Raw genomic sequence first — 19,851 nt, forward strand, 5'->3', positions numbered from 1 at the left:
CTTTGTGGCTCTTGAATAATTTTCTCCCACTCTGTCTTCTAGAAATAAATTTGTATTTTAGAAAGACAGTTTCACGAGCCACAAACCCGGTGTACTCGTGATAATTGAAAAGGGAAAAATGAGCATTTGTTTCTTGTGAAAAATTACAAACATGGTACCCTTACCATTTCATATCTCATATAATCCGATTTAGTGGAAAAATAATCTAGACAAAATGATAAAATCCCCAAAAGGATCAAGTAACTTAAAGTAACTTGATTGAAGTCCAAACCATATTGAATAGCGTTTGATTTCTTATCCAACAACACATTAATCCATAATGCGTGCTAAGAGAGATTAACTTGTGATACTATATCACATTTCCTTTGGCTTATATCAAAGTCTTCACTTTGATAATCCCATCACGACTAAATCGTGATTCCTTGAACTCTTTAAACTTCTTCAAAGATTTTTCTATGTACCTTATTAAGTGAACATATTAGCGTCAACTTAAATCATTGGTAAAAGAAAACGATCAACCTATTTTGGATCGATGATTTACAACCTCGATCTCTTTTTCAACCAAAAAGGCACGAGACATCTTGCTTTGAATACAAGATACACATATACCATTAACAATCTAATGGTTTCAAGAGTACTCGATAACTCTTTGCGTTCATCATTCCAAAATTTAAGGTTTAATCTTGGGTTACCAATTTGAATCTTACATCATCTACATGATATATATCATTCTAGTTTGGTTTAGAATATAATCACCTTGACAATGGGCTAGCCATACATCAAATCGTGGTGTATAGGGTCACAAAAGTGAAAACCACTTTTGTATCTTAACAAGTTTATATTCTTATTTAGAGTTTATGCACTTAATAGTCACAATTAAGTACAACTCCAAACCCGAAAACTAGATTTAGTACACAATGACTCTCTTTCTCGACTTCATTGTTGCTAGTCGTCATATTCTAATCATCCTATGTATCAAACATAATGATGAAAACCACCACCGGTTTCTAATATTGACGAAGTAGTACTAGCAAAATTTTATGTTTAATCAAATAAACATTTAAAGAAGAAGGTCCAATTAGATGTCCCACAACTAACTTGTTGATTCTTCAATAATTTGGGGTAGTTTCCTTTCCCGTGTCCAACATTTAAGACAATGGAAACTTATCGGTCGGGATTGATAGGTTTAGTATCGTCATTCTCAACAACTTTACCTTTAACATTACCTTGTATCAATTCCATTATAATATTTACTTCTTGAACCTCGTCCTCATCTTAACGATTTAAGAGAATGCTCCCACTTAATTCAATGAGTCTTTGCTTTGAGAAGCAAAATTGAATTCATGAAGATCACTCTTCATTTGTTCGTTTTAGTCTTAAAACTTTCATTGAAGTGGTTGCGTTATTTTGGTCAATTACGAATTCTTGACAAAACTAATTACCAAAACAATTTATCGCTTCAAGGTACTTAATTCATTTAAGTACATGGAAAATAATCCATTGTAAGTAGATGTGTTAGTCAAGAATCAAAAACCTGTTCGATAATGAATAACTTTAATCTATACTCTTTACAAGAGATCCTTAGCAATGGTTCATATGAGGTTTTAGAAGCAAATTCCTATTTGTCTTCAGTTACGATGTTTTAATGGAGTTTTGAATCAAAAACGAAATGATATCGTATATGAATTGTGGTAAAGAAATAGAACAATATAACAACGGAATAGTGGAAAACTTAACATTTATCGTTTTATTAATACTTGTAAACAACAAGTAAAGCATTTACATAGTGACCTCTACCCAACTATGATAAATGATTCCAAGACCCAAATTCATATCGACTTAGGCACGGTAGGGCCGATACATCCTTTATCAATATAACTCGGTGGATTAACGTTTAATCGATTCTACTTTTAGAACTCTTGGTCGATAATATTACATTAACAATTATATTTAGCCCAAAACACATCCGACAAGGGCACGGTGTGGCCGATACATCCTTTATCAAAAACTTTTGTTGAGTTCAATCCAAATTTCGAATAAATGTGTCCATGATCCAAATCCACATCAACTTGGGCACGGTAGGGCCGATTCATCCCTTATCAACATGAATTCGGTGGATAGACATTTATCACCCACTTCCCCTACGTAAAAAGGTTTGTACCCCGGTAGGGCCGAGTGCACTCCCTCGCGAAATAGGTTTTCATGGTTTCTACTATTTGGTAAGGCTATGTCTCAATTAATTGTTTTAGCGAGAGGTCATGTCAATTTATTATCTATCACGTTTTAAGTGAACTAAAGCGGTGAACTACGATAATTCTAATTGACACGGTCGATAAACTCGATGAGATGAGGATGCATGTTTTAGTTATGGCGATTTAGCGATGCATGTGACATATAAATAAAATGCAAACATAAAATAAATCCTAGTATGGCCTTCCTAAAATAGAAAAACTATTTAACTATTACATATTCGGAAACCAACTCCATTGGTCCCTTGAAATTCGGTTGTGGCACGCATCTCGAGGTAACACCGTCTTTATGTATCGCCATCTTGAAGAAATCCGTCTTTGGGAACTCCGAGATAAATTAAATTACATAGCAAATTACATAATTTCCTATTATACATTTATAACTAAAATAAAATAAATCTATTAAATTACAAGACAGTGATACGAGATCACAATAAAATTACAACCGAATCGATATTCCCATACATTTCGGGAAATATCAATTAAAACTAAGGCCATACTAAGTAAAATTACATAATTCAAAAATTACATAAATTAAAATTATGACAATCATAAAGAAAATGCAGCATTATAATATGTATGAACATGCCCAATTTTATGCTAAATCGCCTTTAATTAGCCAATATCGTATATTACTCGGTTTTTTACAGTTTGCGTGATTTCAACATTTTACAATCACAAAAATTACATAAATTCATATTTATGCATAAGTTAATTACCCCAACCTCTTAGGACTCAAAATTTAGTCTTCACTAATTATTTGACCATAATTAACTCATATTTATAAAATTTGTTCATTAATGGACTTAAAATTACAAAAATAAGCTATAAACTTCAAATAAATCACAAAATTTCAAATAAATTCAAAATTTGAAATTTAAACTCATGAACATTCTGGAAAAATACCATGACACTCATAATGTTCAAAAACTTAGGTTATCTCAAAACTTAAAATACCTATTTTTCACTTAAATCCGAATTTATCAATGAAAAATCCATTTTTCGAGTATAATAAGTCCAAAAATTATGAAAATTTACAGGTTATCTCAAAATAATATATGTGACAACATATACAAAAATCACTGGAAAATTCGAAGTTTAGCTAATTTTAGTCCGAAAATGACATTTTTACTCATAAAATCATATTTTAATGCCATTATAGTATAATATGAACAATAAAAATCCGTAAATTAACCAAAATATCCTAAAATCATTTTAGGACCAGAAATTTAACATGCATAAATTAATTTCATGATATATCATAATAACACAAATTTTATAAGTTTTATATGTTAATCTTTATAACTCGGAAAAACTTTTAACCGATTTGCATGCAAACAATCATGGCGCTCTGATACCAATTGAAGGAAAAGTAGATCTATATACTAACATATTCATATATGTTCCATTTTAATTTGTCATCAAATTAACAAGTGATCTTATGCATGCAAACTATTTAACAAAATAAAGAAGAAACATTCATCCTTACATTGGAATTTCGGTTCATATGGGCACAAAGAGATCTCCTTCTCTTTTGTTCTTGAGCTTTCCTTTTGGATGAACAAATACCCAAGTGTAGGATCTCTCCCAAGGATTAATACCCAAAGCACACTCTTAATAAAATTAATATTATGTATACTAGATAATATTAATTTTGTGAGAAAAATTGACCCAAAATATTTGGTTTTTGCTCTCAAAACCGGTTGAGAGAGAGAGGAGAATGGAAGGTGATTTTTCTCTTTCTAAAAACTCTTGTTTTTGTGTTATGAATGAATAATGATCACTAGTCTCTATCTAAGTGAATATTAAGCAAAATAATAAGAAAAACCACAAGGGTTTTCTTCCCCAAAACCGGTTGGGAGAGGAGGTATAAAAGAGCCAATGCATGCCCTAGTTGTTCTTCACAATGTAAACTAGGGTTGCATGGCTAGGCTGTTAGTGAATGATTATATTTTCCACTAATTTAAACAACACAATATTAGCCTAATTCTTCCCCTTAATTTCGGTACATATAAAATGGAATCCATTTTATTTTTGTCAATTTGTCTTATGTCACATGTCATATGTTACATAAATTTGTTATGTATTTTTAACATATTAAAAATCAACGTATTAATAAAATACGTCATATACAAAAATCGACTTAGTAATTCATAATTACTTGTACCAAAATATTTTACCAATTTATAAATCACAATAAATTGTATTTATAATAATTCATTCAATTTCAATTGTTTCTTTAAACAATAATTTCATCTGAGTAATGATACAATTCAATTACTCGGGCATCGTATCTCATTTAATCAAATTTCAATGAGATACGTAAATTTTACTTCCAAAATCGTCCGTCAATTTTTCAAGTAATTTAATTAACTCGTAACGTTATACGATTAATTAAATGATCAATTAAGAGTGTTGCCCTATAGGTATGACCTAGGGGTCAATCGATCACCACCGCCGCACGACAAAAGTAATGTCAAACTCTAGTCACCCAATCATTACCGATATATGTTGACCGAGTTGTGAGTAAAAATTACTTCCCAATTGTATTCTTTAAAAATGAGATTTAAACATGTGATCATCATGATCAACAGTCGTGATCGCATTATTGTCGGAGGACACATATTCCAACATTCCCAACCACTCCTTTACAGAGGCAAGCATCGGTACATCATTCCCAATGAGTAATATGTGAAGACAATTTTTCTCCCACTAAACTTCATGTATAATTCTGGTTCTTCGACAAATCGAGTGAAACCATTCTCAATTATCACATGAACTAAAAATAAGTTCCCACTAAACTTCATGTATAATTATGGTTCTTTGAAAAATCAAATTCAACCATTCTCTATTATCACATGACTGGGAAAAATGATTTTTACAATCTCTTAATACTTTGCTTAAAACCACATATAGATCCCTTAAGCTTAATTAGCATGTTAGGATTCTTGGACTTAAACCTAAGATCAGTGTCACACACACATCCTATTATAAATACCTATTTAGAAAAGCGGTTTAACATCACTTGCCATGTTTTATTAAAATGAAATGCGACAATTACTAACATGATTTGGTTCGATTAACATCACCATGTTCATCTATGCTATTCTATACTTGAAAGCTTTACTTCAAAGAGACCAATATCTTACAGTAATCATTCTTTGCTTTGCGTATAGAATCTATCACGGATTGTAAAACCAAGACTTCTTTGCAACAAATTCCGATTTGGATCACTAGCAACAATTCACTCAATAGATAATAGTTCTATTACTTTCTAAAAGCAACTCTATTTATAACATGTGGATGACTTTTTAGAACATTTTCTCGTGTCATTATTCTACAAAACAAGTTTGTAGAGATTTTCTCCCACTCTATCTGTTTAGAAATACACCTATTTTCCAAGAAGATAGCTTTAAGAGCTACAAATAAATTTGTTCTTTTTAATGCAAAAGAGCATTAGGCACATGTTATCCTTGAGATATCTATTAAGATATGTTACCATTTTAGAGACTAATCCCTTCCATATCTTGTATGGAGTCTCGTTTGTAATTTATATTGCGCGTTTTCACTTTAACTTATGCTAACAATTTATATTAAGTTCCCAAATATGAGTTCAATAACTCATTTTAACTCTCAATGGGTCGATCTTATAATATATAAGAAATGACTTGGTGTCATAAATCTTCAATTGGAAATCAAATTCATAACTTAGGTCTTTACCACATTGAACAAATCATCATCTTTCAATGTGATCGGTTGAATTGAGTCGATTCAATTTATGTTATAAATATTAATAGAGAAAGAGGAAAGATGTCTTAAAACTTAAAATGCCATAAACCGAAATGACTTGGGTTGAAAGCCAAGTCATTCAAAACAAAATACAATATTTGTTCAGAGATGCAAAATAAACGAACTTTCCACATCTAACATGGAACAAAATATGTTTTTAAGACAATGTCATAACATAACTACTATTATGAAGACATATTCAAAATAAAACGCCAAGCCAAGTCCATAGGTCTCCATCTATGCGGCGGCTACTCTTACTTCCCTTGGAGATCCTCCTCATGCTTGCTTAGCTTTTCTTTACCTCTCATGCCCTAAATTCAACAAGAAGGGTGAGAAACACAACTAGTATCTTAATACAAAGTTGAGTTGGAAAATTAATATCAATATCATAAACTTTTGGAAGAAATGTTACCTACTGGGAGTCACACGTCCAGCTTTGATGTCTTCCAAATATTTGGGGCAATTGCGCTTCCAATGGCCTATGCCATTACAATAATGGCACTTATCATCGGATTTGACTCCCCTTTTGGGTTTGGAAGAGCTATTCTCAATAGCTTTCTCCTTACCTTTGTAGGAAGTGGGCTTCTTACCCTTGTTAGCATTTTTCTTAAACTTTCCCTTACTCTTTGCATTGATGTTGAGCACATCCTTGCAAGTGCTCGCATTAAGCCCCATGTCTCTCTCTGCTTGCACGAGCATTTTGTGCAACTCACGGAGATCGGTTTTCAAGTTTTGCATGTTATAGTTTACTCTAAACTGAACATATCCCTTGATTCGGCTTAAGGAGTGAAGCACTTGGTCAATCATGAGTTGCTTGGGGATCTCAACCCCTTGAAACTTGAGGGTCGCAACATACTCAATCATTTTGAGCACATAAGGACTCATTTTTTGTCCTTCTTTGATATTGAGGTCAAAGAATTGGGAAGCCGCTTCATATTGAATAATCCTAGGAGCTTGTGAAAACATGGTCGCACGCCTAGTATAGATTTCATAGGCGGTGCTCATCTTTATGGCACTCCTTTGAAGATCGGGTTCCATGGAGAAAATCAAGACATTCTTGACCGCGGCGGATTCTTTTTGGTAGGTCTCAAAGTCCTCCCTAACCGCGGTGGTTGACCTACCATTAGGAGTAGCGGGAGGAGCCTCGGTAAGGTATTTGAGCTTGTCATCACCTTCCATGGCTAAGCGAAGTTGCGCATCCCAATCGGTGAAATTTGAACCATTCTTTTCAAGTTTGCAACGATCCATAAAGGATTGAAGCCATGAAACGGTAGTGAGAGGTGGTGCGGACGAGCTAGTGGATGCCATTGTGATAAATCAATTGACTACAAAATATGAGATGAAGGAAAAATTAACATTTATCGTTTAGACTTGTAAAATATTTTAAACAAGTTTAGCATTTATATAATGACCTCCACCCTAAAATATTTTAAAAAAGTTTAGCATTTATATAATGACCTCCACCCAATTATATAAACGATTTCAAGACCAAATTCATATTAAATCGGTTATGAGCCAACGGGCCCTCTACATCCTTACTAATATAATTTGGTGGGTTAACTCATTTAACCGATTCTACACTTAGAACTCTTGGTCGATGAAATTATACTAAGTTCATCTTTAGCCTGGACCTATTGAGACAACGGTCCCTCTAGTACTTCCGTTGAGATCAACCAAATTTCGAAATGTAATAACATTTTATTACCCCACTTACCCAACGTTAAAAGAAAGCACCCCGGTACAATATTTCAATACCGTATTGTACCCCTAATGAAATTGGGATTCATGAGTTCCCACTATTTGGTAAGGCTAAGTCTCAATTTTATAAAATGTGAAGGTCTTGTCAATTTATTATCTATCTCTTTTAAGTGAACAAAATTAGTGATCTATAGATAATTATAACTGATATGGTTGATGATGCGATATAAAAATATGCATGAGATGTTATAGCGATTTGGCATGCATGCAAACATATAAAGAAAGAACATGTAAAGAAAAGACAATTTCCTAGTATGGCCTTCCTAAAATAGAAAATCTAATAATCTATTACATATTCAAAAACCATCTCCTTTGGTCCCTTGAACTTCATGTGACACGCCTCCCAAGGAAACACCGTCTTGATCGGAACTCCTTTCGGAATGGCTCCGTCTTTAGGAAACTCCGGAATTACAAAATAATAATGAAATACATAGCTATTCCTATTATAAATTTGTAATAAAAATAAATCTATTAAATTACAAAACGGTGATGCGAAATCACATTAAAATTACAACCAAATCGATATTCCCTTTCATTACGGGTAATACCGATTAAAAACTAAGGCCATACTACGACAAATTACATTATTCAAAAATTAAATAAATTCAAATGACATTCATCCCTAAATTATGCAACAAATATATGTATTCTAACATGCAAAATGATTGTGCCAAATTGCCTTACTAGATTATATCATATATAGCTCGGTTTTTATGGAAATGCGTGATTTTTAATTTATTAAAATCACTAAATAATTCTTAAATCAAATTTAAAGCCAAGTAAATTATCCTAACTGTCTTAGGACTCAAAAATTAGTCTCCACTAAAAATTTGACAATAACCCAACTTTGTTATACATTGTTGCTCATATTTAACCCCATTTATCATAACAATTATGAAATAATTCCAAATTTCATTACAATAATCTAAAAATTTGAAATTTAAATTTTGAACATTCTGGAATATCACCATGACCCTCATAATGTCAAAAATATGGGTTAAAAATTTCGAATTAATTTAGAGAAAAATATAGTTGCGATTTATCGGTTTATCAAATAAAATGCCTAAAGCATACGAAAATTAATCTAATCAATTTTCGAATATTATATCTGACATTCAAGACATAAATTCAACCTAAAATAATATTCTCATATCATGAAATTCGTTTTAGCTATTTTTGCTTATACAATCTCGATTTAATCCAATTTTAACCATTAAAATCATAAATCATGCAAATTTAATCGAATTAATCTCAAATTTTACATACAATAAGTAAAATATATATGCGAGATCATATTAAAATTTCATGGTCAGATTCAATTTTAACTATTTTTAGGTAATAACCCACCATTTTACTCACTAAAATGTTATTATTATACTAAAAATCATAAAAATGAGCAATAAACTTCCATAAACCATTTAAAATGACCTAAAACATTTTAGGACCAGAATGTATACATGCATCAAAAATTTCGTGCATATCTCATGCTTACACAAATTTTCCGATTTTTATTTAAGTCATCTAATAACTCGTAAAAAACCTAAAACGATTTGCATGCAAGAACCAAAGCTCTTAATACCAATTGTTAGGTTCTTTAATCCTCTTATTAGACATTTCTAATGGGGATCTAAGTTACTTGTTAATTTAGATGTTGTGAATCTAGTTACATGCAAACAAAATAAGAGTAAAAGGAGAAAACGATTTTTCCTTACATTAGAATGAGGCGAAAAGTGGGCACAAGGATGGACTCCTTCCAACCTTATTTTTTAGCTATAAAGAAAAGGATGATCCTCCAAAGTTTCAAAGTAGAAACTCTCCTTTCAATTACACCCAAGATTTTACCCAAAATATTTCTAGTAATATTAACTAGATATTACAAGAAATCTAAATCCCTTAATATTAATTTTTATTACTACTCTAGTAATGCAACAATAATAATATAGTTGTGTGAAATTTTTGGAGAGATGTTTGCATAAAAATGGAACAAGAAAAATGAGCAACAAAGTGCCCCTTTAAAAGCCCCAAAACCGGCACCCATAGAGGCATAGAGCCTTAGTGGGCAATTTCTTTTCCTTATTTTATTATGCATGCAAAGTAGGTAATGAGTGCATTAGGCTAGGTTATGTCATAAGCATGCATGTAGGTGAATGATTACATGCAACTAGTTGATTTAAAGAAAAGACAAAAATAAAATGTTGTCCAACAACATATTATTTTTGGCCACTTTAAGATAAAATGGACCATTTTAATTTTGTCATGTTTGTCACACAATCATAAGAATCATTTAATTATTTATCTTTCATAAATAAGTATTTATTTGATCATATAACAATTATATAATATAAACAAATAATTAATATGCACTTAACTCTTAAGTGATAATTATGTCATTATAGGAAAATATAATGAGTCCTATAATGTCCAATTTAATTAATTTACAACCCTTGTAAATATAATCAACAATTAACCTCTACCTCTAAAATTACAAAAACCTCGATTAATTTAACGAATTAACGATTAATTATTAAATTAAATCTTATTTAATCACATTATAATAAGATAAAATTTCATTAGTCAATCATCGCATAATTGAATAATAAACTTGTGTTGTCTCGAGTTCTAAACTCGATTTCAACAAACTCACACAACTAAATATATATATATATATATATATATATATATATATATATATATATATATATATATATATATATATATATATATATATATATATATATATAAATATAAGGGACTGATCAACTGTATCAAATACATTTGATCAGTTAATAATTTGGGTTCCATCCTATAGGTGTGACCTCAAGGGATCAACTGATCACCACCGTCAAACGCAAGTGAACGTCAAACTCTAGTCGACCAATCGTTTACCGATAAATGTTGATCAGTTGACTATATTATGTATCATCCCTTATGTATTTTTATCATGAGATTTAAATATGTGATTGCATTATTGTTGAGGACACATACTCCAACAATCACATCATTAAGAGGATAATTATAATATGTTGGTTGTGGTTCATGTATTGGTCATTATCATATGTTGGAGGATTTGTTGTTGTTGTCGTTGTATTGTTGTTGTTGTTGTTGTTGTTGTTGTTGTTGTTGTTGTTGTTGTTGTTGTTGTTGTTGTTGTTGTTGTTGTTGTTGTTGTTGTTGTTGTTGTTGTTGTTGTTGTTGTTGTTGTTTTGGAGACGTAAGACGGTTGGGAGACCGTTTTACGTTTAAGTCGCCTCTTGAAGCTTCCCACTCCAAGAGGGATGTGCACATTAATGGCTTGAGTTACGGAGGGACTCGTGTGGTTGAGACACGACGTCTGGCAGGGGATCCTGTTAGCTTCCAGACCCGGTACGTCTGGGCATGTCCCGGTACCTGTTTATGGTTATCGGTATGTCTGGGCATGTCCCGGTACCATCGTGGTTGTCAGTATGCCTGGGCGTACCCCGATACCGTGGTGGTGGTCATCTGATGTTATGTCATTCATACTATTAGTCATGTTGTATGTTCACACTTGAGTCACGTCATCTTTTATTTGTTAATTGAAACTGACGTTTGTTGTGTCTGTGTATTTGTCACCTCTCTCTTTTGGGGTGGCCTGTGTTGATCCATATGATATCCTTTGGTCATATGGGGAGCAGATTAGGTACAGATTGTTCGGATAGTACGCGAGAGACGGGACGAGCTTGATGAATCACGAGACGAGTGTAGTTAGTTAGATGAGTATAGTGGCCATGGGTTGTCTTTTATTCATTAGTTATTGGTTTGTAATCACTAAACTTGTCATTTATAATAAATGTTTCTTTATTATATCTCCGATTCACCGCCTCGGGAAACTGAGAAGGTAACATCTCCCAATTACCTTGGCCGGCTAAGAAGGGGGTGTTACAAAGTGGTATCAGAGCGACGATTTTGGAACCTAAACCAATGAACCAAAATGAACCTAGGTGTGTCTAATAAAATGGACCCGACACGCATACAATAGGGGATTGGTTTTGGATGAGTGGGCGCCCTTATATTAAAACTAGTGCCTATTTTCTCGGTTGGTCACTACGTGGGTGGTTAAAAGCATGGGTGAACGCTATGTGGAAAGTTGTATGGTGGCATGATTGCATGAATGTGTGATTTACATTAAGTTCTTGTATGATATAGTACTTACCATGATACACGAAAATGTGAAAGTTGAATGCTAGGTTGTTAAGAGTAGTATGGTTGGAAATAGTAGTATATGTTGGTATCCGAATGATGACATTGCTTTTTAAAATTTTTGCACCGAGTGTTAAATGAATGCATGTTAGTGTATTTGTTATATATGATTGGTGAGTTATGTTGGTAGAATAGTTATTAGTACTACAATATTGTACGAAAGACGGTAAGATAGGATGACGTATGAGCTAACTAGGGTGAATCACCGAAAGCCGGTGGACTCCCAAACCTTCTCTTTGTGTTGCAGAGATTTCATCGTTCTCATTCGACTCGAAATTTCCAACCGTAAGCAACCACTCTACCGAGTACGAGTTTGCACCCGACCGAGTAACCTCTCATTCGACCGAGTGGGCTCTGACACTCGACCGAGTGGTCCATTTTCCAGAAGATGGGAACATCCTAGAAAATAGGGCACTCGACCGAGTAAAAAAATTCACTCGACCGAGTGAACTCGCCACTCGACCGAGTGGAGCTGGGATGGGATTTACACGGGTTCGATTACCTTTTCTTCAGTCCTTATCTTCTTCATATCTCATTTTCACCTCATTCAAACCGCACCAAAATCTCTCTAAAAATAATTCCAAAACTCCATTTTTGTGATTTACTACTCGGACTAAGTTTTCCACTCAAATTTCCGTCTCAAATCTCCCCTAATTAGTAATGTAAGTAGACCATTCCTCTTCTTATTCCTTCATCTTGAATTTGTTAGATCTACACTAATGTGCTTGAGGCTTGCGAATTTATTTCATGCTTTTTCTTAATTCATGGTAACAAATAGCTTTCTACATTATTATTGTTGCTAAAAATCAAATTTTTATGTCAATTCTACCACCTAAATAGGAGGACACGAAAATGGATACATGAGCTTGTATGTGGACTTTTGGTGCGTGTTGTTGAGTCTAATTGGACAACAAAGGCTTAACCTTTGTTGTTATGGACGAATTTTGTTTAATACGAGAAAATTTCGCCTTTAAACTTCGTCTTAAATTTTCAAATTTTAGGCAAGTCATGCCCAAATTTTGATTTTTTTGAGTAAAAGTTGGTTTAATTGCCTTATAAGACTACCATTCTAATTGGTAATGCGGTATGTGATCTCAAAATGAAAATTTTTCCACCTTGAAGTTTGGGTGAAAGTCTTGAAAATTTCTAAGTAGCCATGAACAACTTTGATTTTTACCTAAAAATGGTTTGGGAAGTGTTGACAAATTAAGAATTTGATGGTTATTATTATTGCACTATGAGGTAAATCAAGAGAGTTTCATCTTAAAAATGTAAATGAATTTCTCAAAATTTAACACTCACTATGTCAAAAACTCCATTTTTATGCTCACTACTTGGTCAATTATTAAGTTTGGGAATTGGGAGAGAATTTCATCCGCTTTCAAAGTTAGTCACAAGTCTCATCCTTCCTTCTATGTCATGTTGTGTGGCTTCTTTTGTAGCATGTCAAGGAACACAAGGAGCACCCATGGAAGAAACAACCGTCAACCTCAACCCGAACTGGCGGCACCACCCGCCATTACCCATCCGGGATACCCGGGGTTAGAATTTGAGAGTCAACCCCATAGGAATACCTTCTTAGCCCTCACCGAGAGACGTATGAACGGCACTAGGTGTGTATTGGAGAATGCCTTAGAAGCCTTGGGGATAGAGGTACAAGTGCGTGATATCTTTAGCGTACTTGGAATGGAGGGATTGTATAACTTAGCAGAAATAAGCTACCGCACCCTTACCTTAGAATTTTTGAGCTCCTTCCTCTACAATCCAAAGACCACACCGTGAGCTTCCGACTCAAGAACACCTCCTTTCACCTGTCTAGTGATGTATTTGCGAAACGGTTGGGTGTAGGAAAAAGGACCACCCTTACCCTTAACAAGGTGGGGAAGGAAATGAAAGCCACAAAATACATCAACCTTTACATGGATAACCGAAATACCGACGTTAGTGCCATAAAAATGAACGATGTGGAACACTCCGTTTTGAAAATTTTCCTTCGCCTAATGACCGACCTCCTTTACGGAAGAAAGTACCCTAGTAAACTCAATTCCTCGGAAGTATTACTACTAAGCTCCTACCTCAATCCATACTATGAGAGGCGTTTTTACTTTAGCTCCGTGTCTATGGTATGCTTAGCATTTGAAAGGATGACCAAGTCCGACAAGTGCTCCTTTGATTGTGGCGCCCTAGTGACTAGACTATCCAATCACCTTTAGGGCTATGAACCGGGGGCTATTGATAGACCCATGAGTACGGAGGTGCCATACTTCGACATTTCCTACATGAAGGGCATGTTTTGGGTTGTGGATAGGAAAGACAAAAAGGGGTACTCGTGGAGGCTGAAGACGGACTTATACATAAAGCGTCCCGCAAATGGGAGATTGCCCGAAACCTCCCACCTACCCGAGCTAGCACCACCTCGTCCTCCGGCCCGATCCTACCTCATTCCTAAGAATATTACTTACACTCTTGATGGTGAAGCGGTACGAGGGGAACTAACCCCGTAACTTCTTTCCGATACTCCTAGGATTTCTCCATGTGCCCCATCGTCCTCCTATGTGCCCATGCTCTCGCCTCCCTTTGATCGCCCTAGACAATCCACTTAGCCCCGTCCTCTTCCTTTATGCACGAACCTTCACCAAACCATGACCCTCCCCGACACTCTATGTACATGCCATCCTTCACCGGAGGGTATAACCAACCACTGCCGGCTTATGGTCACCAATATCCCATGACAGACCTAATCGAGAGAGTGAACAACTCCTTGGTCCTACGGGACATGCATGAGTTCACCTGTAACCAAGGGGTAAGACCGACCGAATGCCCTAGCTTTTGGTCCAGGGATGGGAACACTTCCGGGGTATTCAAGGCTTACGGTATTCAACCCTCAGATTGGGGTCCAAGGATTCCTCACGGTGACGGACACTTGCTTAGTCCTTGGGCGGGACCGCATTATACCACCTGGAGTTTCTTCAATGATACGCATCAAGGTGGAGGCTACTAAGAGAATGTAGGTAATGTATACCAAGGTAATGTGGATAGTCCGTACAGAGAGGAGGTAGGGGGGGTATCTCACGAGGGTGGGGGCAATGTTTTCTATGGAAGCGGGAGTGGAGGAGGAGCATCTAGTTGGGCACCAGGACTTATTGAGTATCATGGCCGCTATGTCAACGCAATTGTAGAAGACGCAACGATGGACACCTCGGGCGATACAAGGAGTGAAGAGCTTAGCAGGCGGAGGGAGGAGTCACCTATGAACAACCAAGGAGCCTTGGTTTGGTGGGTGAAGAGGTTTGGCAAGAGGAGGAAGTCTTCTTAGTTTTGTTTACTCATAGGGAAACACGTGTGACCTTGTGTCGGTTGGAATTCGAACGATTTTTTTCTTGTGTTGTAAACTCGGCCATAAGGCCAAAACCTAGTAGATGTTGCGTGGTAGGATGGTACTATGATCACTATTGAGACCCATTTTGCAAGTATGATCGACCATAGGTAAGCCTAGAGACTATGAATGACCGGATTTTGGACTATCAGGTGACATTCGGCCGAGTACCGTTTTCACTCGACCGAGTGGCATTCCACTCGACCGAGTGCCCCATTTCACTCGATCGAGTGAGCCGAAAACAGACCCTGGGAACTTTCTGTAAGAGCCTGCACTTGACCGAGTGACACTCTCACTCGACCGAGTGCCATCCCCACTTGACCGAGTAAGTCTTTACTCGACCAAGTGGACTGTTTTAACCTTGTTTGAATGGTTTTGAATCAACATGGATTGATTATTTCCGTCTTATAACCCTACCGGCCCCTAGTAGTTGTGTAAGAGTAGAAATCGTTAATGAATGAATTGAAATAAGTTGTTTACGATAACTTGTGATGTTTTGTACGTTGTGGTACAAACATGTTTAGTTGATGGATGAGATCTAACTTATTTAGTAAGATTAATAACGAAGCGGTAATTGGTAGGATAAGTGAGAATTTTATGAGTCTTATACATGATCGAGTCTTGTGGAAACTAGAGTGAGATGATATGATACAAGGATGGATAAGAGTACATGCGTGATCACGTGATTTATGCACAACATGAATTAGTCGGGAATACGGACTATGGAAGAAAGTGAATCACAGTAGACGATTCTTATATACGGAGTCATGAGTTATACATGTATACGTAGAGTCACAAACTATACTCGATAAGACTAGATCTTAGCCATGATAGTGGTAGTGAATGTTGAGCTTGACTTGTACTCGGACTCATGAGCCTAGATCGAGTAAATAAGAGAATCCTTCTCGCGAGAGAGCGAGTGGCGAACTTTGGGACGAAGTTCTCTTTTAGGGGGAATAAATTTAACATTTAGGAATAAGAAAGGGCATGAGAACATAAAAGAGCACGTACGGTAAAGAACTATGCATGAGCACTAGCGAGAGAGACGAGTGAATGCTTGAGGAAGAGATAGGGAGGGAGGCATGACTCGAATGAGACGTAAGGAAGTGTGAAGGATATATGAGGGTGAGGCGAACTTCGAGGATGAAGTTCATTTTTAAGGAGGGAATATTTTAATACCCGGCTTTTGTGGGACCCGTACTTAGACCTTGGGACGCGTGAGAGGACCTTTAGACCGATAAGAGATCACTCGGGAGGGAAGTATAACGTTACACTAGACCTAGACTAGACCAAGTATATGCTGCAGCGGATCGAGTGGGTTCACTCGGTCGAGTGAGGAGTATACTCGACCGAGTGAGTCCACTCGACCGAGTGAGTCCACTCGACCGAGTGGACTCGGCACTCGGTCAAGTGACGCTGTTTTCGGAATACGGGATTAAACCCCTCTTTTTTCCCTAACCCTAAAATCATTTCCACCTTACTCCTTATCTATCCAAACTCTCTCCTTCTCTATAAACCCTCACAAACACCTTCTACTTAGGATTCAAGCTTAGATTCGAAAATCTATCACCTCCCTCTTCATATCCTTCACCTAGTAATTAAAGATCTCCCCTTTTCTAGTCTTTTAAACCCTAAATTTTGGGGGAATTCATTATGGGTAATTAATTAGTGATTAGTATGTGTATTTGGGGTAATTAAGAGGCAATAATAAGGGGCTCCGTAGTGTATATTAGTATAGGATGTATTGTGATAGTTATCATGTGATTTGTATAGGATGAGACAGCTCCTTGAGACGGTTGCGGTCCGGGTTCGAGTAGCTTGAGGAGATTGCTAAAGGTAGGTTAATCCTACTCGGTTTCAATAATGTGATATTTTTTATGTTTATGTTGTAGTTAGTCTTACGTAATTAGGGCATTTGTATTATAACATGTTTAGTGGTAATCACATCATTAATAGGATAATTATGATATGTTGGTTGTTGTTCTTGTATTGGTCATTATCATATGTTGGAGGATTTGTTGTTGTTGTCGATGTCTTATTGTTGTTGTTTTGGAGACATAAGACGGTTTGGAGACCGTATTACGCTTAAGTTGCCTCTTGTAGCTTCCCACTCTAAGAGGGATGTGAACATTAATGGCTTGACTTACGGAGGGACTCGTGTGGTTGAGACACGACGTCTGGCAGGGGATCCGGTTGGCTTCCGGATCCGGTACGTCTGGGCGTGTCCCGGTACCTGTTTGTGGTTATCGGTATGTCTGGGTGTGTCCCGGTACCAGCGTGGTTGTCGGTATGCCTGAGCGTGTCTTAGTACCATGGTGGTGGCAATATGATGTTATGTCATTCATACTAGTAGTCATGTTGCATGTTCACACTTGAGTCGTGTCATCTTTTATTTGTTTATTGAAATTGACGTTTGTTGTATCTGTGTATTTGTCACCTGTCTCTTTTGGGGTGGCATGTGTTGATCCATATGATATCCTTTGGTCATATGGGGAGCAGGTTAGGTACAGACTGTTCGAATAGTAAGCGGGAGATGGGACGAGCTTGATGAGTCACGATACCAGTGTAGTTAGTTAGATGAGTATAGTAGCCGCGAGTTATGTTTTATTCATTAGTTATTGGTTTGTAATCACTAAACTTGTCATTTATAATAAATGTTTCTTTATTGTATCTCCGATTCACCGCCTCGGGAAACCGAGAAGGTAACATCTCCCAGTTACCTTGGCCGGGTAAGAAGGGGGTATTACAAGCATCGTGCTTGGACATGTGGTATCTAAAAGAGGGATTGAAGTGGATAGGGCAAAAGTAGAAGCCATCCAAACCTTACCCTATCCCTATAATACTCGAGATGTGAGGTCGTTCCTTGGCCATGCGGGTTTTTATCATCGTTTCATTAAAGACTTTTCGAAGATTGCTAACCCCATGTGTAGGTTGCTTCATAAGGATGCGGAATTTGTATTTGATGAAGAATACAAGAAGGCCTTTGAAACCGTGAAGGAGAAGCTAGTTTCGGCACCAATCATCCGATCTCCTAATTGGAATCTTCCCTTTGAGATAATGACGGATGCAAGTGATGCGTGTATTTTATATAGGCATTTTACCTTATTTTTACACGCATTTCTGTTCCATTTTATGTGGCATCTAGCTACAAATACCCCCGAATAGTCTACTTTGGTTTGTCTTGCGTATATTGTAGGTACGGACCGGAAAGAAGATAAATCGAGCCTAAACTCGTCCCATTTGCATACATTTATGGAGAACAAGGAATTGGAGCTCGAAATCCATCACTTTGAAGAAGCGTGAGCTGATTTCGGAAGGTGTCAAAGTGCCTTATGCTCTAATATAGCTCGATCGACCTCTTTTTAGTCGATCGAATGCTTTATCTCTTGGAGTTTCACTCGATCGAGTTGTTTTCATACTCGATCGAGAAGGCCATTATAAGAATTCCTCGATCGAACGGTTTTTCCATTCGATCGAGAGGAATTGTTGCTTAGTTCCTTGATCGAGTGGTTTAATTCTACTCGATCGAGAGGTTTTGTTCTGTAGCCGTGTTTCTTGCCTTATTTCGTATGGGCTTTGTAATTAGGCTTTGTTATTAGGTTCAGTAGTGTGATTTTCAACTGCAAAAACACACTGGAGAGTACGTTTCTTTTCACTTCTCCTCTTCTCTCTTAATCTCTCTTACTCTTCCCTTGGATCGAACCTTGTAATCGGTATTATATTCTCTTTTCTTAATCTTAATCCTTTGATTGTTATTATTTCTTCCTTTTCTTTATTTGGAATTACTTTATTCAAATCCCTCTCTCTTATTATTATCATGTTTAATTCTTCTAGTCTATGTATAATTGTTGTTGATCCGATGATGATGCGTAGCTAATTTCCTTTGCTAAGACTTAGGGGAACCATGATTATGAAGGAATTGTAATCGATATATTAGCTTTAATGCTTACGTAGTTTATGTTGTTAATCGCTACATTTAATTGTTTCTGTCTAATTGAGTCGACGCAATTAGTCATTTAATCATAGTAAACCTTGACCTGGACCGGAAGGTTGGAAAGGGTGAGACTCGTAGCAAACATTAGGGCACCGCAGTGAGGGCGGAAGCTAAGCTATTTGTGCTTTAGGGCGAATTGAGACCGGAAGGAAATATTCACTGCCCCATAGATTATACTTGCATTGACCTGAGACCTAGATTGCTTGACTGAATGATCATGGTGAACCGACTGCCTTAGCTATTTTCTCCTTATTTGCTTAATCCTTATCCTCTTGCCTTTCCTCTCTTCCTTAATCTCTTTAGTTTAGAACAAACAAATTCAAACCCCCAAATTGGTTTCCATGACGGACTTAGTTAAAGCTGACAATTTCCCATCTCCCTGTGGAGATCGACCCGACTTCCCTAGCTATATTAGTTAGAGTCAGTTGGTTATTTTTTATAGGTATACGACTAGCCTGTCAAATTTT

Source organism: Silene latifolia, chromosome Y, assembly GCF_048544455.1.
Source record: "Silene latifolia isolate original U9 population chromosome Y, ASM4854445v1, whole genome shotgun sequence".
NCBI classification, from domain to species: domain Eukaryota; kingdom Viridiplantae; phylum Streptophyta; class Magnoliopsida; order Caryophyllales; family Caryophyllaceae; genus Silene; species Silene latifolia.